Genomic DNA, 23587 nt, shown 5'->3' on the forward strand with positions numbered 1-23587 from the left:
AACCGAGATAATAGCTACCACATTATATAGTCGAGAGGGTTACCTGAACTCACAAACGAAGTTCTCTATAGACAGCAAACGGAATGCAAACGTGAGCCACAGTTTACATTTCTAAGCAGCTGAATCGCTGATACAGCCCTGGATTTACAAGAAAGTGGGGGGAAAACGTCAACCCAGTGAGGTCACTCCCTCTGGCCGGGCCCTAAAATTCTTTGGCACCTGAAGGGCTGTGCTCCGCACACCCGGAAAAGCCTCGGCACCCTGACTTGGCACAATGGCGCCCTTAGGCTCTCTGCTCATTCAAGCAGCGGGGAACTTTTCGTAGCTCCTCTAAACCATGGGAGCGTTTTCTCCCAGCTGTCTCCACAGACCTCGCCAAACGTCTCCTCCCAAGGCCTCACCCAGGGAGACATCGCGCATCCACAATTACTCCACACTCCCTACGCTCACCGCCGGTGCGGAGGTGGGGAGGGAGGCGTGGCTTCGCCTTTATAAGCCTTGCCAGCCAATGAGCGTGCTGCCTTTCTTCCGGTCGGCGAGCCAACCAATCCGAGCAAGTCGGTGTAACCTTCGGCTCTACTCGGCTCTTTTCGCTGATGCGGGCAGCTCGAGTGGCCGCCGCCGCTAGAAAGACGCTTTCCTTTTTAATTTTTTTTCCAAGCGTTCACTTCCGGGTCCGGCGCCGATCCGGATGCCCGAGGCAGAAGGATGTTTGACCTCCGGATAAGCGAGGCGCCGCTGTGCATTCATTCCCGGCTGCATTGGTGGCGACAGCCGCGGCCCAGGCGGCGACTCTCCGGCCAGAGGCGGCGGTAGGACGCACCGGCAGTAGTGCGGGGACCGAGTCCGAGCTGCGTTATCTCCCTCGCTCGTTCCTTCTCCCCTACCTCGCTCGCTCCCTCCCTGCGTGCCTCGCTTTCCTCCTCCGGCCGCCGGCGGGTGCGATGTGCCGCCGCCGCTGCCCCAGCCGCCGCTGACTGACGGACCGGGGGGCGCCGCCCGCGCCCAGGACCGACCCGCCACTTGCGGCCGCGCCTTTAAGGTAAAGCCCCGTTCGCGTTGGCGCCTGGCCGGGAGGCCCCGGCCCGGCGGCTGCCTCGGCGCGGCCGCGGCGCCCTCCTGCCCGGGTGGGGCTGGGCGGGCTGGGGTCCCGGGCTGGGTGGGGTGGGGTGCGGCGGGGGCGGCGCCGCCGGCGCGGGCCCCGGAGAGGGGTGGGCGAGGACCCGGGCGGGCGGCGCGGAGGCGCGGGCTGGAGACGGCCGCGGCCGGGGGGCGAGGGCGCCTCGGGCTCGCTGGGCAGGGAGGGGTCCGCGGGCGGCGGGCCGGGCTGGCAGTAGAAGTTGCCCGAGTGGTGCGGAGCGAGTGGGGACGGCGGGGAGGTGGGCGAGCTGGGAAAAGGCAGAGGCTTTTGGGGGGAGGGTTGAGAGGTCGGGAGTGCAGCCCCCAGCGCCCCGCGATTGTGTCCAGACAATTCCCTTCGGAGCGAGGATTTTAGGCAGGCCCTTCAGAGTGGGGATTTTAGGCAGGAGGGAGGGAGCCGTCGGTCGGCTGGAGGAGGTGTCAGGGGCCAGCATTCATTTCTGGGAGAAACTTCCCGATGGGGTGTTTGTTTTAAGGGGGGGGGTAGGGATTTACCTATTCGATAGAGCTTTTGACTTAGCTCAGAACTTATCCAAGGCATTAGTCGGGGGCTCAAAATTACTCTGATGGTTACTGTTAGGGTGCTGCTTTGTTTCTCCCACTTGCAGAGGGGAAGTGACCCACAGGAGCGTCGGCTCTCTTGGTCCACAGCCCCCGCGTTTCTTTTCTGCGGGGTGGTGATGGAGATGTGTGTTTGCTCCTGGGGTGGATAGTTAGGCCTGTGTTACGATCATTCCAGTTCTCCCAGGGAAGGAGGAAAAGTTAATGGGTGGGAGTGTGTGTGGGAGATGGCTACTGTTGCTACACTGTGCGAATTAGTTTTAACTCTGTTGTAATGAGTACCAAGGCTGGTCAGCAAGTGACCCTTTTTTAACCTTTGGTTTTAGAACATCGACTTTAATTGGACAATTAAAAACCTACTGATTTTTAATAAGTTAAGGAAAGAAGTTAGTACTTATTTCTTTTACGTTTGCAATTACTTCTTGTGATAGGAATGACATTTGCCCACAGATAGTAAAAGAGGTTAAACTATATCTGAGTTGGAATACTTTTTAAAATTAAAAATATCTAATTAGTAAAGCCATGTATATATTTTTGAAGAATATTTGCTTTTCCTGTAAATAAGCAGATTGTGAAAGAAAAATATCACAAAAGTTATAAGATGTGAGGCCAATTTAAGAAAACATTTCCCACCAAAAATCAGATCTGGTTTGTGACATTCTTAATAACTTTTTTGGCAGAGGAGCGTGGAGAGTTGTGTTTAGTGTATTTTGTAATTATTCCCAAACTTTGCTCCAACTGTATTCTGAGCTAAGATCAATTATTTTCTTATTTTATATACATTAGCCTTTATAGTTGCACAAAAGATGAAAATCGTATTTATGGGAATTGGAAGAAAGGTGTAATAAAATAAATTGCATGGCTTTGGTATAGATTTGTAGCAGAGTGTATAGACACTTTTGCATTCAGGGTGCTTGCATTTCTGGATATGCCTCAGGTATAAGGAGTAAGTAGTTCTTATTAGAATGGGGGACAGAAAGTTTAATTTTAATGTTGATATGTATGAGACTTTTGGGGGAATCTTGGAAAATGATTATCTCTTCTGTGATGGCTTATTGTGCTCACTGACCTCTTCTGCCATTCATCAACTTAAAAACTAATGCATTATATAATTATTGACATTTTCATTGTTAGATTTGCAAGCATTAACTATTAACAAAATCTTCAGCACACAGAAGTCACTTATTCCTTCAAATAAAAGAACTAGGTTAGAACAAAGGAATAGTTTAGATCAACCTGAACCTTTACTTCGTGCAGGCGACTTTTACTGTGTGGTGAGGATGGAGGAGTGGTAGAAACATGAGGAGGACTAAGACCCAGTAGCTACCTTTAAGGGAGAAGCAGACACGCACAGAAGTAATTGCAACACAGGACTCCTGTGGGGTTTATTAGAAATGTATGGAAGCATGCGTGTGTGTGTGTGTGTGTGTGTGTGTGTGTGTGTGTGTGTGTGTGTGTGTGAGAGAGAGATACCAATTTTGACTGGGGAATTATAAACGAGTTTAGAGCTAGTAATACCCCATTTGGGGCTTAAAATATTTTAATGGTCAAAATGGGTCTGTGTGTGTGTGGGGTGGTGTGGGTAGTTTTGTAGGTGAAGGGAGCAGTTGAGAACCGGCATGCTGGTTTGGTATCATGGGGCCTGTTGAGCTGGACCTAAGGCTGCTGTGCCAGGAGGTCTCTGTGGGAATTGAAGCTGTAAAATTAGGTGGAGATCAGTCCATGGACATCTAGAATGCTTTGTATTTAAAAGTGAGTCAGTTTAAAGTATGAAGGTCCAAGTGTATAGATTCTATGCTGATAGCAAGTAGGTAGGCAAATAAGGCTAGTAAGTTTAAAGGAAACAAATTAGAATAGTCAGTTTGTTATCATTCATGCTAATGGAGGAAGGCAGAAGAGTATATAATCTAAAACAGTTCCTGCATGGCTTTGTCATATTTCTTTGCTTGCATTTGGATATGAGTGTGTGGTAACCCGGTAATTGGTTTTATATGAAATAAATCTAGATTTTAAACATATGACTTGGGAAGAAATGGGAATCTTTCCATTTTCTTCTCTGGGTCCCCTCTGTAATCCCCTTCATGCTGGGAATAGACCATCATTCTGGTGTGGTTTATTGGTTAAGATTTTTTCAGAATGGAACAAGTAGTTGTTTAGTTTCAAAGGGCTTCCCAAAAGGATGTATCAAACTAAATAGTGGGAATGCTGAGACAATAAATAACAAAATACAGGTCATTGGATAGTTATATTATTGTTAATACACTTTAAGGTGAGATTTGCTCTGGATAAAGTGAAATGTGAAGAATCTACATAGGAAGAGAATTGACTCTACCAGTAAGATGACAACATGAGAAACTTCCACAGTTATGGATAAATATATACAGGGATTTTAGTCATCTTAAATAATGACGACTCTAAAAAATTTAATCCCAAACTTAATCATTATCAAAGGAGTGCATAGAAAAATATCACCCTTATGACACCATTGTTTAATCATCCAGTCATGTAACAGGGGAGATTGTTGGATAGTTTTTTACTGACTATTCCCCTCTTAGTGTTCAATAAGGATTTACATTATAACTGAATTTGTATCTTGAACCTCCCGATAATAACAATACCTATTACAATTTATTAAGTGCCCACTTTGTCTAAGGACCATAAATGATAACTGTTAAGACGACTCTGTGAGTTAGGTGGTGTACGCCTTGCTTTTGACAGTAGGAGGCAGAGTTTTCTAGAATTTAAGCAACCTGTTTAAGATATATCTTGGAAGTAGTAGAGTGCATATTTAAATCTTTTTCTTTTTTTTTCTGACTTCACAGTCTTAGACCAATGATGTCCTCTCTAATCTTCCATCTTCTTCCTTTTTGTCTTTTCTCATGCAGTTGGCACTTAGTGGTATTGATTGGTGTTGTTAGTATGTGTTTGGGTGCTTATTCTTTAAGATGTAATTTCTTCGGAAATGGCGGTTTTGGGATATCTGTAGTTCTCTACTAGTAGTGAGTCTCTAGGAGCAGAAGATATGGTTCTAGTAATGTAAGCTACCTCAGAGTATCATTTTTGTGCTGATCTGTAGGGAAGAACCACACATGAGATTGTTAATGTGTGGAAATCAAGTGTGTATTGTCTATTAATGTGAAGTGACTTTGGAGAGCCTCTGAACTAGTCAGAAAACATGGAATGGGACAGATAAGCGGGGATGGGTAAGTTTTAGAGACACAGTGGAGACTGCTGTTAGCCATGTTTTTTCTAGCTCCCTTCTCAAAGCTGAGATTTAGGAACTATAAATGTTTGGGTTTCCTTCTATAATGGGACCTATGGAAGGTGCATAGTGATTTGTTCTTAAACTCTATTATATTATGTTCTCTCCTTCTACTCCCTGCCAATCATCCTAGTTCTGAGGAAGAATTCTTAACAGTGAACTTGAAGTGCTTGTGTATTTGGTAGATAAGACACACGTTTTGATCATTTTCTTTACTAATGATATATCACATAGTTATAATTTAATTAAATGAAAATCTATAGCTAAAATCTATGTCCACATGACTATATCACGTCCACATTTTTTATAGCTTTTACTGTAATTAGTAAAATCTCATGATGTATATAATCTTTTTCTTAAACACAAATTTCTAATGCTTTCTTCTTCAGTGAGGTAATGCAGATTTTAACTGTATTCAAATTTATTACATATATTTAGTTGATTTTGTGTTGAACTACTTTCCTTAGCTGATAGCTACGTTAGAAAAACAAGGGGGCGGGGGAGAGGGTTTCTCTGCCATTATATTCTTCATCACGATTGAGAAAATTTATATAAAGTGCCATGATGTGATGCCTGGCACATAGCAGGCGCTATGCAAATCTTCTCTTAAATTTAGGAGTTGCTGATCTATATGAGTTGTCAGAGTGTTGATTGGTGCGTAGAATGAGCAAAGACTTTTGGGGATAGCCTATTACAGGAGAATCTCTGAGCTCACCTCTCTTTAACCCACTCAAAAGATTAAGTTATTACTCTTCATTCATTTACTACTTGATGTCCATGCTACATTAAATGGCAGTAGACTATCCTCTAGTTTGTTCTTGAACTTTTATTCCCACCGGTTATTGTATACCATGTATACCTACCAAGAATCATTTGTCTGTGTACCCAACAAATTGTTAATGGCAGTTGTACTTGTTGTAATTACATAGTTTAATGAGATGTTATTCAGTGAACTATGAAGGCGAAAAGGTGTTTGTATGAGAGCCAGTGGCTGCTTTGGAAACAGGTGAGTAGCTGAAGTCACTTACAGTTAAAATCGGTGTAGGTGAAATTAAATGACTAGGGAAAAAACCCTAAAAGTTGTAGATTTTGCAATAAGATTCTGCAATAAAATTGCTTATAAGTGTTTGTGAGATGTCTGTCCATGCTTAAGAAACAAACTGGAAATCACAGGTGATGTACTATGGGTGTGGTTTTTGCAAGAAAGATAAAGTAGAACTATAATCCGTGGACTCATGCTTGAAGGAAAGGCCTTGGCCCTGCATTAAAAGACTGTTTTGTGATTGTATATTTTTATGTTTTAGTTGCATTAAACTGTTTAAGGTAGATTCTTTTATGATTCTCCTTTTTAACTAAGTTATGAACTTTTGGTTAATAATAATATATTAAAGGGGTATCTACTTCTAAAGTAACACCTAGTTTATACTCTCTCATAGAGATTTGTTTAACAGCATCCTCTTTTAAAAAAGAGAAATACTGGTATTCCTGAACATATAGTCATTCATACGTTAGGGTGAATTGTTTAATTATCAGGTCACATGGTTCCCACATGTTTCCTGATAGGATCCCTCCTCTGATTTTGTATGTTACCTTACAGCTTTTATTACAGCATCAGGGTTGGAGAGAGCCTTCTTGTAATTCCACCATCTCCTCAACCTGAGTAGGGACTGCAGGAGTGAATTGGTAGAGGAAATTGTCCTTTGGAAGAGGAAATGCCATACCCAGGAGCAGTTGAGCTTGGTGCAAAGGGTGCTGGTCTAACAGCTTACAGTAACTACTTGCCTTTCTTGTCTAGCTCAGCCCAAAGGCAAAGGAAAGCTTATAGGTGTTGAAAAAGGAGGTCGAAGTTGGAGAAGGAAAGGTAGATGGGGTATACTATTTATCTTGGTGTCACTACATTACAACGCCTGAAATGCAGTACCTCCTGAAATGGAATGCTGAAGTATGAAGGCAGGGTTCGTTTTTCAGAGCTTTGGTTAGCCTCTGTGAAATTTACTTGGCTCTGCTTTCCCATGTGTGTTGGATTCATCCTCAGACTGGTGGCAAGATCCTGGTGCACTGGCCAGGACATCTTTTGCGCAAGCCTACCAGCATATTTTCCCCTTCATGTTTTATTGACCAGAATTAGGTCACGTACACTTCCAAACCAGTTATGACAAGGGGGACAGGGTTATCATAGTGAGTTTCTACCAATCAGGATATATACCCTTGCAATTGGCGATGGGGTCACATTTCCCTGAGTTACATGGTGGAGGGAGGATATTTTAAAAAATTGTGGGAAGGAGGAATATGGGGGAAACGGATGTTAGAGAGGCAATCAATAGTGACCACCACATCTACACAGCTACTTGTTTTAAGGATGAAAATAAATAATGCATCTAAATGCACTTTGAACTTTAAAGTGTTGTACAATGTAACGGATGAAAGATTAGAAAGCTGCTTCTATGTGACTCTCTTAAATATGCTCAGGTATGAATATTTTAGGAACTGAAATCACTGCTGGTTTTCTTATTGACTAACTTTGAGTCAGTAAAATCAGTTAAAGATTATACTTTTTTTCATGGAACTCATAAAGCTATTTTAACTTTAAATTAAACATTTGTACTTGTAAACTTATTTAATTTTTTTCTGTGTTGCTACCCTCCTTCTTGGACAAAACTTGTCCACATCTTTGATCTCATCAGATTTCTTTGTCATACCTGGAGGAGAATAGATGCCTTGAGGAAATGGGAATTTATCAGTCAGAGAAATGGTTTATTTTGAATCAAGGAATCTGATTGAGGCAGGAGGGAAAGATAGGTGTTACATATCTTGAATACAGCAAAAAATAAAAAATAAATAAAAATTGTGGGGGAATAGGGGCAGGGGAGAATCACAGACTTAGAATTGAAATGAATTGTGGGACGGTTGAGTGAAATGCTTAAGTCACACACCTGGTTGGTAGAACTCTCCTATCATTGATAGTGTAGTGCTCTTTCTGACCAAAAGGTGGGAGGCCATGAAAAGTTTTGTCTACTTTGCAGTTTTGCTCAGGACCATGGGCTAGTTACGTAAAGCAGTCAGCCAAGTACCTTTAATACAGATATCTGGGTTCTCAGGGTTTGGAAAATTGTAGCCAGAGTTGGTGTGTGTGTGTGTCTGTGTGTGTGCGTGTTTAAGTAAAACAAGCAAACAGACAAATCTTTTTTTTTTTTTTTTAATTATTTATTTATTTATTTATTTTTGGCTGTGTTGGGTCTTCGTTGCTGTGCGAGGGCTTTCTCTAGTTGCGGCAAGCGGGGGCCACTCTTCATCGCGGTGCGCAGGCCTCTCACTGTCGCGGCCTCTCTTGTTGCGGAGCACAGGCTCCAGACGCGCAGGCTCAGGACGCGCAGGCTCAGTAGCTGTGGCCCACGGGCCCAGTTGCTCCGCGGCATGTGGGATCTTCCCAGGCCAGGGCTCGAACCCATGTCCCCTGCATTGGCAGGCAGACTCTCAACCACTGCGCCACCAGGGAAGCCCCAGACAAATCTTTTAATCTTCTCTCAAGCAGTCGACAAAACCTGGACTGCTGAAACGAAAATGCAGAAGCAGAATGAGTGCTTGGAACAATTCATATATTTTTATTTTCAAGAAAGTTGTTATCTTAAAGATTTCTTTGTTTTCAGTATATGTAAAAGAAAATAGTGTGTGTGTGTGTGTGTGTGTGTGTATGGGGACATACATGGAGATACATGTATGTATAAATACATAATTAATATACAGAATTAATTGTTGTAATTCTAATTGTTGCAGTGTTGTTATAAATATACAGAGTAAATCCATCCATGCCCTGGAAGGATATTTACGTTAATGACAGATATTTATAGATTTGGAATGATTTTTATTTTTATACTTTTTATACTTCTCTGTAGTGTTTGGATTTTCAGGTGTGATTGTGCATTATTTTTACCATTGGAAAAAAATATTACTTTTTTTTTTTGAGGGAAGAAAATAAAATTCTGGGGTGGGATGTTTTCTACCAACCTAGAATTTAACATATAATTCTGCTTTCATTGTATATTACCTTGAATAGAGTGTGCCTTGAATGCACTGATACTTTGTAATAGTATTTATTTTAAAAATTGGACTTAACTACAAATTATATATCTTAAAATTTTAAGTTGAAATTGGCCGTATGATACCATTTGGTACAAGTATATTTTATAAAAGTAGTGGACTTCTGAATTTTTCTAATTATTAATTGTGTTATCTATTTTTTTAACTTGTTTGGTTTTGACTTCAAGTGGTACACTTGGCAAGGTATCAGTATGATATATTGGAGTCAAAGTTATAGTCAGAGTTTCCTATAGTAAAAAGGGAAGTGAAAATGTTATTTTTCCCTTACACCCAGTCTGTGTTATGTTTATTTTCTATTTCTGTGAAATACTTATTATATATTCTAGCAATGAATACTTTCAAATGGCAGGCAAATATAGTAGGTAATGTTATAGGGAGAGAAAATTCCCGTAAGACTATTCCACTAGTCTTACAGTGTGTGTACACATGGCTATAAGGCCTTTTCATAAAATCCTAATTTGGTGTGCAAAAATAACCTAGCATTGTTTTGGAGGTGAAACTAGTAGGTATCAGTTGTTGGTGACATTTGAAAAAGAAACTGGTATTTGTAGATGCATATTTTTGTAAAACATTATTTTATTTTCTCCTTTTGTTCCAAGGATCTGAAAACAACTTGAACACTGCCCCCCCCCCCCCCAAAAAAGTGTAAATCTTAAAGATGTGGAATCTTGTAATGCCAGTTTTTATTTTAAAAAGTGGTAGATTATTTACTGAGTTCTTTTTCTATCATATGAGAGTCAGGGCATATTATGGCTAATATTTATATATTTGAGATTCTGAAAATATTTGTAGTTAAAATATCAAAATGTAATCAGCTCTTTAAACTCATTCCCTTGAGTATTTTCTGATAGTCTGTTGAAAGTTGATAACTGGAATGTGTATTGTGTGTTTATTGTATACTGTTAATCTAAATACTCTACTAATGAAGGTTGTTTTTTGAAGGCTGATTGAAAAATAAAATCCTGAGCGCTGGGAATGAGAATTTCAAATAAGTTAAAATAAATTTTACCGTACCCACTTTAAAAAAAATCTTCCAACTGAAAATTAGTAAATTTTTTTCTGTGACAGAGTAAACGAGAGAACAAAATAGGGCAATTTTAAAGACAGTGCTTTCAGTCCTTGCTGTAGGGCTGGGAGTGCTAACTTACTAGTAGATGAGAGAAAAGGATTTGTGGAGAAGGCAGCTTGGACCAGTGGTTCTCAGCCCTGACTTCACATTAACATTTTCTGGGGAGCTTGAAAAAATTACAGATATTGGGATTCTACCCATGCTACTTTATATTTGAATCTGGGGATGGGGCCAAGGCATTGATCTATTTTAGGATTTCTACAGGTGATTCCAGTGTGCTTCAGGGTTGAAAATGACTGATTTCTCCTTCTTTTTATACACATCTGTTAGCTTTTTTTTAAAAAATGTTTTCCTTATACTTTCAAATTCTCTTTTTAATCGGAGATGGAGGTGTGAAGATGAGATAGAAATGCATAGAAAATATATGCAAGAGGACCAGGTTAATGAAATGACTTCTCTTCAGGGTTTCATACTCAGAATGCTTAGTGAAGCTACTATATTCCTTGTTCATTAGCAGCTTTTGAATAGTATAGCACCAAAATTAGAGGAGTTTTGAAGTTTGGAAAATTTGTTAAAGGGAAATTTATCTAGAATAAATTAAGGTACCAATTCAGATGCTCCTAGGAATCTTAAGAAACCTAAGTGATGAAAGCAATCCTATCTTTAAAGTTAGTATAAGAATGTTGCTTATCAAAATTTGATTAGTTTTAGTTATCATATTTTATTAGTTATATTTATCACATTTGCAGTATCATTGAGTTGTATTTTTCATGGAACGTAAGGATGGAAGGGGCCTTAATGGTTATTTAGTATAACTGTACTTCTACCGCTTTACTCTCTTTTATACCGTTGTTGATGAGGTACTGTCTCTGTTTTTCCCCTCGGTAGAAATAGTTTAGTACTTCAGTTATAGTATATTGTGCGTGTAGTATATTGTTTATATTGTATGTAGTCAGTAAATGTATACATATAAATGCACTATGATAATAGGGTTTTATGATTATTGTATCTTATCATTTATGGCAAATCAGGGTCCATGGTAACTCATTTGCTACTGCTTTCTAGGTCAGGAACACTCTTACCAGTTTTAGCATTTTTCTTGTGACAACATAAGAGCAAGCCATTTTATGAGTTCAATACATTAAATTCCATTCAATGAACATTTTTTGCATGGTGGCAAAATTGGATTTGCATTTCTTCTATAAATTTCAAGGGTTAGATTTCTGTAAACTGCCCTGATAGGAGAATTTGTGTTAGAGAAATTTAAGAATGGATAGAGTGTAGAGGGCATATTATGTGTGAACCATTGGGAGACTTTTACAATTATTTTGAGTTCATCAAAATACTACAATGAAAGCACATGATAAAGAGGTTACCAGTTACATTTTGCACATATAATTAGTAATAGAGTAATGGGTACTGTTCTGTAGGACCACAATTCCTTATCAACAATTCTGACATCTAAAATGCTCTGAAAACCAAAATTCTTTTTTTGTATGTTTGGCACAAATTGGTTTTCTTCACAAAACCTGTTGTGAACTGTTTGTCTTTATTTCATGTATTTGTAGGTTTCACTGCAAAAATAGTAAATGTTTAATCATAGTGTGCTGTCCCAGACTTCTCTGTGCCATTACAGCTTTCTCTATGGGTGTTCAAAAGTATATGGTGTTTACACACAGTATCACCTGTCAAAAATGCCCTGAAATTCTGAATTCCAAAATGTTTAACTGCAGGAACTTTGGAAAAGGAACTGTGGAACTGCATTAATTTGCTTCTACCATTTATTTCTTGATAGAAACTACTCAGCATCTTAGTACTGTGAGATGGAGTTTGAGTAAGATCCTGGTAAATTTCTTTTGCTTTTTACTCTTGTAAATATGTATATACCAAGAGGCACTTTATTTTAATCTGTGTTTATTTCTTTAGCAGTTGAAAGTTTTTCTGGTTTTTTGACACTATGTCTTGGGTGGCCCACTGTGGTCCCAGAAGCATTGTGTAATTAGGATTCTTGAGATGGAAAATGTTTTGGGTAACTTTGGAATAGCTGAGTATTCATCACACTCTCTTTAGTCCTTGGGGTTATGTAATTTTACCTCTGTACATGGTAACTTCATGCCACAACACCTGCAGGCAGCCCTCTTTTTACGTATCTTGGCTTCCTTTTCCATAACAGAAAGAAGGGGTGTGGTTGCAGTGCCTCTATTTTAGTTTCCTTAAACTTCCTTAATTTGTTTTTAAGAGTTCACTGCAAAAATCTTTATACCTACTCTGGCTTCTTTTTTTTTTCCCCCATCCTGTCTGTTTCTTTTTCTCTTTTTCTTTTCTTTATTACTTCCCTGTCCCCACCCCCTTTAAAATAATATTCCTCAGCCAGAGAAGTTCATACTTATGGTATTCTGTATCAGAAAAATACAGAAAAATGTTTGCTGGAAAGGTGACAGAAGTAAATCTGCATATTCTGGTATTTCCGTAAAGAGGACCTTTTGTAGGGGAGTGATTATTGTACTGCTTGTTCAGTGATAGTGTTCTGTGTATATGGTTTTTGCCTTCTTTCCATCTTTAAATACTGAAGGGTAATGGGTCGTGAGCACTGTGGTACATGTATTTTTGTGTTTACCAAGATTCCAGGCACTTTAAGGTATAGATCCTGATGGGAAATTTAGACTTTATATGGTTAGGTTATGTGCACTTGCTATGTGCTCTGAAAGCACTATAATTCTCTTGTAGGACAAATTATACCTTGTATTATTGTTTGTTTAAGCTATGTGATGTCAGGGATTACAATGGTCTTATTTGCCATTTGTATTTCCTGTGTTTGGTACATAATAGGCCTCTAATGATTACTAATTTGTTGAATGAATAGATTAATCATTTCATCTCTATTAGGGAGAATTTTAACATGGAAGAACCTTGATTAAATGCCTCCTGAGGCACCATGCTCATCCCAAACCAATTTAGTTGGCATCATCACAGCTGTATGAGACAAATTTCAAACAAATAAATTGGGCCTAATTTAAATAAAAGGATAAACACAAGCCTGTGACTTATTTACTCAGGCTTAAAAGTAGAGAAACACATTATAGAAAGATTTCTGAAATGAAATGCATTCATGGGCTATCCAGAAAATTTAGTTAGAGGAAATATTCTGTTTTTTTGAGCGTTTCAGTTAACTGTGATTGTGTTGTAAGATATTTTTTATCTTAAAGTTTTTCTCTTTTTTCTGTTTTTCACACAGGAAAATTCATTCCCCCTCACAATCAAATTAGAAAACAATTTCATCACCTTAAAATATTCCCTCATGCTGCTCCTTTGTAGCCAACCCCTTTTCCCACTCTAGCCCCTAACAACCACTACTCTATTCTTATAATTTTGCCAGATATCATATAACTTATAGGAATAATGAATCATGAATATAATATAAAATTATAGGAATCATGTGGTATGTAGCCTTTTGAATCTGTCTTCTTCCACTGTGCAGGATGCATTTGAGATTCATCCATGCTGTAGTGTATGTCAGTACTTTCTTTTTGCTGCTGAGCAGTATTCCATTATATGGATGTACTTCAGCATGTTTATCCATTCACCAGTTGAAGTATTTGTTTCTAGTTTTTGTGATAATGAATAAAGCTGCCACAAACCTTTGTGTGCAGTTTTTGTTTTGTGTGTGAATCTAAGTTTTCATTTCTCTTGGGTAAGTTTCTAGGGGAATTGTTAGGTCATATGGCAAGTGTATGTTTAACTTTATAACAAACTGTCAAACTGTTTTCTAAAGCAGGTATACCATTTTGCATTCCCACCACTAATGTGGGAGAGTTCTAGTAATAAGCAGTTCGTAAAATTTAAATTGGCTATATTGAATTACTTTTTAGTAATTCGTTGGTTTGATTGCACACCAGAATATCTTGACAATAATATTAGTTCTGAACATGATATTTTTATAGCTGTAGATCTGTCAGACAGAGATGTAATTTAGGGGAGCCTCACTTTTCAGTGAATACAGTCTTCCATATGCTTTGGAACTGTTCTTTCTTGCTGAGATCATGCAGCCCTGATCTTTGTAAGAAAAACTAGGCCTTAACTAACCCTGGTTCATATTGGGGGTTAAGGTGCCTTTGGATCAATTCTGTGTTGTCTGTCTTCAGGTTTACAGCACTTACTTTGGATTCTTGTCGTTTGGACTGGGCAGAAGGAAATCCTTCCTGTGGAGAAGTGGTTGTACTTTCAGCTTATTTTTGTCACCTGTTGCATGTTTCATTCCACAGTTTTGTAGAAGTCAACTTGCTTATTCATGGTTTACTGTCAGTCATACTATTCAGTCCTTTCTGTGTTGAGAGTTGACAATATTAGCTTCATAACTGAAATTTCCAAATGCTAATACCCTTGAATGACTGTTTTAAGTCTGTGGCCTTTGCCTATACTAGACTGTTGTTTGTGATTATATATTTTTATAAATTAAGAAATAAGCATTGTAGTTAAGAAGAAAGGATATAACTTTGTTATGAGAACCATGCATGAAACAGCTACTGAGGTTCCTGAAGTATTTTCTCATTTATCTGGCATTATTAGGGAACAACCTGTTAGATAAATTAGGAGCTTGAATTTATACTTAAATATTTTCTTATTTAAATTTTTTTAAATGGTAAACTTTACACGGTAGTACTGTTTTCTCAGTATTTTCTAAACATATCAGATCTTGCTGATGCAGGGCTCTCATTCTGAACATCACTTATAAAGTATGCTATTATGCATAGATGTCTATGAATTTATTGAGGTCTATAAGGTTGTTTTCTTCCTGTTCTCTCATGTTTTTACTATTCACCTCATATTTTCTCTTTTAAGTTTGATTTCCAATGTAAACTTGTTAGAATTATATTAAAATTAAAATGGAGTTTAGGGGCTCTTATTTAATGAACGGAATATGCCTTTTGTGACCTCCTGTAGTGAATTTTTTTTCTTCTGACTCATAGCTCTTGGAGAGTTGAAATTACAGTATAAATGACCTTTGATTTGTGAGGTGGTATTCCACTTGCTTGTAGTATCTCTCAGACCTATAAATTGCTGCCTGCCTGCCCATACCTTTTTCTTTCCTTCTTTATTTGGAAAAGAGATGATCATATAAATTAACATTCTTAAACTTCTAAGACAGTTCATTTGTTCATTCATTCATTTACTTGTTTCTTCAACAAAGTTTTAACCAATGTCTGCTGTGTGCTATGTATTATAACAGATAATGGGGAGACAGAGTCGAATAAATTATGATCCCTGTCCTTGAGGACATCAGATTAAAAAATGGGCTATCTTAAAATTAAAGAGTAAAAACATTGTCCCCTATCTTCCCTGTAAATTGGTTGTGAGATGTAGAGATTTGATCAGATTCAGTTTCAATTTTTTTCTTCCATCAGGAAGATCAAAGGTTGTTTTTTCTTTTTGTGATGTTAATGGCAATTGATGATCCTTGCCTAGTTCCATTAATTCATTAGGAGTTGCATAATGATGAGATTTGAATTCTATCATTTCTTACTTTATTAGACTGGAATACATTTAAAGAAAAAATTCCCTTCATCAATTAGCATTGATTGGTATTATTCCCAGATTCCATATTTGCACATTTGTCTACTTGCTAAAATTTATTTGTAACCCCCAAATCAGTATCCCTTGTGCTTTGCCATTCATTAATGGACATGAGCTTGGGTAGAGTGGCAAAAACTTTGAGTCACTGGAGGGGCATGTTCCCAGCTGAAGTCAAACTAGGTGCTCTGCTGTCTTGTTTTGTTTTTTAAGGCCTATTTAGTGCTTTTTGGGTGATTTTACTGTTTAAATTGGCCCCCAAGTGTAGTGCTGCACTGCTGTCTAGTGTTCCTAAACCCAAAAAGGCTGTGATATGCCTTATGGAGAAAATACATTAGATGAGCTTAGTTCAGGCATGAGTTACAGTGCTGTTGGCTGTGAGTTCAGTGTTAATGACTCAACAATATGCAGTTGACCCTTGAACAACAGGGATATGAACCATGTGGGTCCACTTATATACTGGGATTATTTTCAGTATTAGTACTACAGTACTATACCATGTCCAGTTGGTTGAATCTGCAGGTGCGGAACCATGGATCGGGTGAGGGAGGGACTGTGTATATGGAGGGCCACCCACGAGTTATATGTGAATTTTCAACTGCGTGAAGGGTAGGTGCCCCAACTCCTGTGTTGTTCAAGGGTCAGCTGTATATTAAATAAGGTGTCTTTAAACAGAATCACACATAAAACAAGGATATGTATTGATCAGTTGATGAAAATGTTGTGACCAGAGGATTGTAGGAACCTAACCCTGTATTTTTCGTAGGAGCAATGGTTCAGTGTTTGCAACCTTTATAAAACGTTAACAACTATGAATCAACTGTTTTTGGTTTTGCTGAGGTACAGAAGAATATCCTTTTTTAACTGATGTAAAAAATATACTACAGAAAGTTGGAAGTCATGTAAGTAGAAAGTCATTAAGAGGCTTGGTGAGACCTTTTCTGGGGAAGTTCATTGCTTCTTGGGTCATTTCTGTGCCTGGTACAGGGTAAATACTCAATAAATATTTGTTGGATGTAAGTAAGTGCGGCCAAATAGAACATGATTTTCTTTGACAGCTTGGAGTTTAAATTAAATATCATTCCTGTGATTGGGATTTGCAGTCAAGTTTGTGCTTAGAGGTAGTGAGATACCTACTCTTAGAGATTGATATTGGGAGTATTTCAGTAATGTAAATTTAGTATGATGTCTACTTGATATTTGATTTCCATCACGTAGGAGATGAGGGTGATCTATGCTTCTCTCGTATTTATAATAAGTGCTTAAGGGGCTGGACATTTTCAAATTAAACATTCCCTTCTCTTCCAAATATTGAGACTCATTAGCTATGATAAGGGATATTACCAATGGGAGTATAAATTCACCTGGAAATTGAAAAGAGGAGGCACAAAAAGACATTTTGAGGACCAATGAAACAGTCATATCCTAGTTACTAGAGAATAGTCAGACCTGGATAATTAGAAAATTTACTTAATTAGACTTTCAGTAATATTTATGTATGTTAAGAAAGTTTAGCTTTTAATACAATTTCCTATTTAAAATTGACTTAGTTATAACTGATTATAATATAGTATGTTTTGCTATTCCTTTGCTATTATGTATTATACAGTAGCTTTCAAACTTAGAAATATTTTTGACTACAACTCATCGAAATATATTTACCACAACTTACAGAAATATATTTTACATTGTGACCTAGTGATACTTATGTATTCATATAAAGAACCAAAACACAATCTCACTAAACAAAACTATTCTTACTACATTTATGCACTCCATTTTGTTTCTTTTTTTTGATACTATTTTGTTTAAAAAACTGTTGCTTAAGACCCATTAAGTTGGTTTAAAGACCCAATAATGGATCATAGTCCACAGTTTGGAGAACACTGCTCTCTTAGTAGGAATATACAAGGGACATCACTGAAATCAGGTTTCAAAAATGTAAAGTGTTGTAGATGATAGCTACTAAACATTTCTGAGACAAAATAAGTTTCCCTAGTATGTAATTAGAAAAATTGATCTCCATTTCTGACATTACAGTTAATGATTTAGCTTTTAAAAATAAGTGTTTAGTCTTTTCTTAGACAACCACAGTTGAGCTCATGCCAGAAACCAGTAACTGGGACACTTGCTGCTAATAGAAGCATGTGATGTAACGGCTAGCCGTCACATCACAAATATCCTTACTCATTTAAATTTTGGAGAAGCTTGTAGACATGTATTGTAGTGTCGTTTTTATAGAGACTGCATAAGGCATTTGAAACACTGAGTGGCTCCTTTCGTGTATTAAAAATGGATTTTTTAATTTAAGATAACAAAGCAGTGAGAAATCAATGCTGTGACAAGTAACTTGTGAAAAAAATTTAAAAATTTCCATTCCTTGTGATTTTCTATTTACAAAGGACACTGAATAGCATGCTGAACATGAAAATATACCTATAGAAACTTTTAATATTTAATATCACAGGTACATGAAACAATTCTATATTGATTGCAATAATATTTTGGAAGATAGGTAGAGTACTAATAATTATTTTTAAAAATTTAGAACTGCTCATTAATGTTTACTTGAAAGCTTTAGCTAGCTGTGGTGGAAGTAGAACATACATACTAATATGTTCTCAGACTACTTTGATTTATCTAGTTGCAACTTCAAGGAGGTCAGTTGGCTCTGTAATGTCCTAAATTATTGGGCCATGCAGATTAAAGAATCTGATTTTCTGTTTTCTGTTTTGAAGATTCATCAGTGATCATCAAATTAGAAGTATGCCTGTGGCCTACATTTCTACTCATATAATCAGATTATATCTAATGTTTTCTGTATTTAGCAGCTCATTTTTATCTTTATTAGTGGATGATACTCCATCAAAATTGTAATTGTTTATGAAAACAAAGTAATTGATTATTCATCTATTCTCGAGGATAATTTGAAAATTCATCCGTTTGATCAATTCCATCTTTTTAATATAGATATTTAAGTAAGTCAGTGTGCTGAGAATTATGATAGAATCAAACATAATTTTAAATATTTTGTTACCATTTGTGTGCATTCATGTCAATTTAATCACATTAAATACATGTTTATTCTTTTTGGTTGTATAATGTTTAAGGTTTCAGTTAAAGAGGTAATATCTCTTATAAAAATTAAAATATCCTTAAGCCCTGTAAATCACTACTTTATGTTATCAGAAATTGTAAGCCAGGCATATTTCTATGAAACTGTCTTTTCTCAATAGTTTTTATTTCTATGGTTGTCTAATTTTTAAGTTTTCAAGCTGTATTTTTCTATTCTCTTCCTTGTAATTTTTGAATTTAAAGCTTCTGAGAGAAATTTTCAGTTATTACTATTGACTGAATCTGTAGATATAATACAATACTAAGATTAATTGTGGGCTTTTTATCAACTGGTATAATTTTAATGGACACTCTGAATCTTACCTACTCATATTTCTGTTTTTGCTTGTCTACTAGAAAGTGGAAAAATTAAGTATGGGTGCTGAACTGCATGTTATCCATTTCCTGTTAGTATTACATAGTTTTATTTCTAATATTATTTTACTTCCCTCCTGATTTCTTTACTTAAAACTGTTCTCAGTCTTTTGGTAGTGTGTGTGTATTGTGAACTGCCCTATATACTTTTCTATAACAAGGTTGGCTTTTAAATTAAGTACAAATGTTATTTAATTTTAGGATGAATTGTTTCTAAGAATATATTTATAAAGTAATACAGTGAGAAAATAACAGTGTACTTTTCAGTGGTTCTTAACTTTTTTAGCGTCATACAATCTGTTGAAAGCTATGGATTCTCTATTGAGAAAATGCTTAGGGAGGTCCATGGATTTCAGGTTAAGAACTCTGCACCTGTCTTTAGTATTGGTGGACTCTATTATCATGCAAAGCAAAAGCAGGGCAAACCAAATCAAAACAAAAACTATAATTTATAGAAGGGCTTAATACTTTACTATTCAGTTATTTGAAATATTCTTATCAAGTTCTGACAGTATGTTTTAGTTATTTATTTTAGGATGAAAGTTACCTGTTCATAGTAGAGTTAATCTTTTTATTAAGTTAATGCCTATATATGGTAGAATATTAAAATAATACAGAAAGATGTATAATTAATAGTCTCTTGCCTCATGTCTTTGAATTTTTCAGTAGATGAAACCACTTTTTTTTTTCTTGAGGAAATATTAAAAGCCTGTCATTAGATGATAAAAGAAGAAAAGAACACTACTTTGAATAGGACCATTTAATCAGGATCCTAGACAGAAGAAAATTTGATGTTTAAAGGGTGGGTCATTTTGATATTTTTCAGAGTACTCTAAAGTGAAAAGGAATTTATTGTTTTCACAGACTTTAATATTTAAGTATATAGATTGTAAACTCTCCAGTGTCTTGTTCTAGATTCCTTCCTGTCTCCCAAACTCCATATCTAAACTGTCTCTAAGACTGAGCATGTTTGAAACCACTTTTAATTACTTCACTTTTAAATGCTTCAGGTGGTTACTGACATAACTTAAAATAATGTGCATACAATTTTCTCTTTGATTCTGTGTCAAGTTTTGCATTCTTTTTTTTAAACTAATTTTAACTTTATTTTTCCAGCTTTTTTGAGGCAAATCAAATTGTATCTATTTAAAGTGTACACTGTGATGTTTTGGTGTATGTATGCATTGTGAAATCATTATCAATATCAAGTTAATTAACACATCCATTATGTCACATGGTTACCTTTTTTTTTCCCCCCATGGTTGGAACAGTTAAGATCTACTCTGTTAGCAAGTTTAAAGTATACAATACAGTATTATTTACTATAGTCATCAGGCTGAACATTAGATCCTCAGAACTTATTGTTTTTATAACTGAATGTTTGTATCCTTTGATCAGCATCTTCCATTTCTCCAAGCCCCTGGCAACCACCCTTCTACTCTCTGTTACTATGAGTTTGACTTTTTTTTTTTTTTTTTTAAGATTCCACAAACAAGTGATACCATACAGTATCTGTCTTTCTCTGGCTTATTTCACTTAGCATAATGCCTTCCAGGTTCATCCATGTTGTTACAGTGGCAGGACTTCCTTCTTTTTTATGACTGAATAATATTCTGTTGAATAGACCATATTGTCTTTATTCATTCATCCTTTTTCATCATTGCTTTGGCTATTTGGGGTCTTTTGTGTTTCTATCTGAATTTTTTTGATTTTTTTCTATTTCTGTGAAAAAAAGCCATTGGAGTTTTAAGGATTTAATTGAATCTGTTGATCACTTCTTGTAGTATAGACATTTTAACAATATTAGTTCGTCGAATCCAAGAACATGGGATATCTTTTGATGTAGTTGTGCCTTTTTCAGTTTCTTTCATTAATGTCTTACAGTTTTCAATGTAAAGGTCTTTCACTCTTTGATTAAATTTATTCCTAAGTATTTTATTCTTTTTGATATGATTGTAAATGGGATTGCTTTCATAATTTCTCTTTCAGAGAATTCATTGTTAGTGTATGGAAATGCGACTGAGTTTTGTATGTTGATTGTGTATCCTATAACCTTTACTGAATTTGTGTATTGTATCTAATAGTTTTTTGGTAGAGTCTTTGGAAACATATTGTACCAAAACTTACGGGATGAAGCAAAAGCAGTTCCAAGAGGGACATTTATAGCGATATATGCCTACATTAAGAAAAAAACAAAGGCCTCAAATAAAACAAACCTAACTTTACACCTCAAGGAACAAGAAAAAGAAGAACAAACTAAGCCAAAAGTTAGAAGGAAGGAAGGAAATAACAAAGATCAGAGCAAAAATAAATGAAATAGAGCCTAGAAAAACAATAGAAAAGTTGAATGAAACTGAGTTTTTTTTTAAAAGATAGAATTGTCAAACTCTTAGCTAGACTAAGGAAAAAGAGAGAAGACTCAAATAAAATCAGAAATAAAAGAGGAGCTATTACACCTGATGCCACAGAAATACAAAGAATCCTAAGAGACTACTGTGAGTAATTAGATGCCAACAAATTGGATAATCTGGAAGAAATAGGTAAAGTCCTAGGAACATACAACCTACCAAGACTGAATCAGGAAGAAACAAAATCTGAATAGACCTGTAATTGCTAAGGAGATTGAAACAGTAATCAAAAATCTTCTAACTAACAAAAGCCCAGGACCAGATGGTTTTACTGGTGAATTCTACCAAACATTTAAAGAAGAAGTAACATCAGTTTTACTCAGACTCTTCCAAAAAATTGAAGAGGAGGGAACACTTTCAGACTTACTTCTGGAGGCCAGTATTACCCTGATACCATAGCCAGATAAGGGCATTACAAGAAGAGAATATTACAGGCCAATATCCCTGATGAATATATATGCAGAAATTCTCAATCAAGTATAAACAAAGTGAATTTAACAGAACATCTGAAAGATTATACACCATGATCAAGTGGGATTTATCCCTGGGATGCAAGGATGATTCAACATACACAAATCAATAAATGTTATACATGACATTAACATAATAAAGGATAAAAATTGTGTGATCATCTTAATAGGTGCATAAAAAGCATTTGACAAAATTCAGCATCCCTTTATGCTAGAACTCTTAACAAATTAGGTATAGAAGGAATGTATCTCAACATAATAAAGGCCACATGTGACAAGTCTACAGCTAACATCGTACTTAATGGTGACAGGTTGAAAGCTTTTCCTCTAAGATCAGGAACATACAAGGATTTCCACTCTCACCACTTCTGTTGAACATAATACGGGGGGGTCCTAGCTAGTGCAATTCGGCAAGAAAAAGAAAGGTACCCAAATTGGAAAGGAAAAAGTAAAATTGTCTGTGTTTGCAGATGCATTATCTTTTGTCTACTGAGTGATGAGATTTTAGCTCACATACTACCTCTTCCCCTTCTGTGTTTAAATGTTTGGATAGTTATTATGTTTATTTCATCTTTTGCTCACCTTTTTTTGTTGTTGTTCTAGCAAATTTTACATTATCTCTTTAATCTGAATTTAGTAAGGTGCAGATGTTCATATCCCTGTCTTTCCCTCTACCTCTTCTACTCCCCCTTAACAGCTGAGCATCTGTCAGTTGTAGTGTTATTTTAACACTGTTAAGGTTGGAAAAATTTATATTTTCTTCAATAACATTTATCTTGCTTTTTGGGGGGATAAGATTGATTCTAAAAGCTGAAAATCAATTAAGCTTGCTTACACTTTTAGGACTTACAGTAGAATGCCAGGGTTAGTTTTCTTTCTTGATTAGCTCTCTGGGCCATTTTTGCTATAGCTCAGGAAAAATTTCTTTTTCTTAACTTCCTCTGTCCTTCATATTAATTTCTCTTATTATTTGGAAGTTGGAGGTATTGGATTGCTTCTTTCTGTCTCTTTTCCTTTATTTTTTGTGTCTTTATATTTTTGTTTCACATAATAGGATCGTTCTCCCACCTTGTCTTTGATTATTCCATATAATATAGCATGATTTTCTTATTCTGTGTCTATATTATTGTCCTTCTCAAAAGTGTCTGAGGATTTTTTTTTTTTTTAGTTTTCATATTTTTTAAAATTTGCTTTTTTGGGGGTATTTTTCTTTCATATTGTTACCTTTCTTCATAAATCTAGCGATTCTTGATTGTCAGTTCATATTTGTGAAGGAGTGATAGGTTAATATTTCTGCGTAAATGGCTTGGGTTTTCTTTGTCGTTCTGTTTGCTGCTTTTTTCTTTATCAATCTCTTGGATCTTGTTTACACAGATGGGGCTTACTGATTGGCACATTCCACATCAGGTATGCACTCAGGGAATTAGTCTTTAGGCAAAGAGTTCTTTAAAATGCCAGATGGGGGTGGAGAAGAAGATGGCGGAAGAGTAAGACGCGGAGATCACCTTCCTTCCCACAGATA

At 36.6% G+C, this 23587-nt stretch overlaps 1 protein-coding gene across 8 annotated transcripts in view; it reads left to right on the forward strand.

The window, feature by feature from the left end:
* Positions 1 to 612: 612 nt before the first annotated feature.
* CSNK1G3 (casein kinase 1 gamma 3) overlaps positions 613 to 23587 on the forward strand; it is a 132036-nt gene continuing 109061 nt past the window's right edge. For 3 of the 8 annotated variants that reach the window (XM_068535772.1, XM_068535773.1, XM_068535779.1), the window contains exon 1: positions 707 to 1042. The gene's annotated coding sequence lies outside the window, so the exon portion shown is untranslated. Of the gene's footprint in view, positions 1043 to 23587 lie in introns of all 8 variants that reach the window. The other 5 variants (XM_068535774.1, XM_068535778.1, XM_068535776.1 and 2 more) reach the window with 3 other exon arrangements.

This window comes from Eschrichtius robustus, chromosome 2, assembly GCF_028021215.1.
Source record: "Eschrichtius robustus isolate mEscRob2 chromosome 2, mEscRob2.pri, whole genome shotgun sequence".
NCBI lineage: Eukaryota > Metazoa > Chordata > Mammalia > Artiodactyla > Eschrichtiidae > Eschrichtius > Eschrichtius robustus.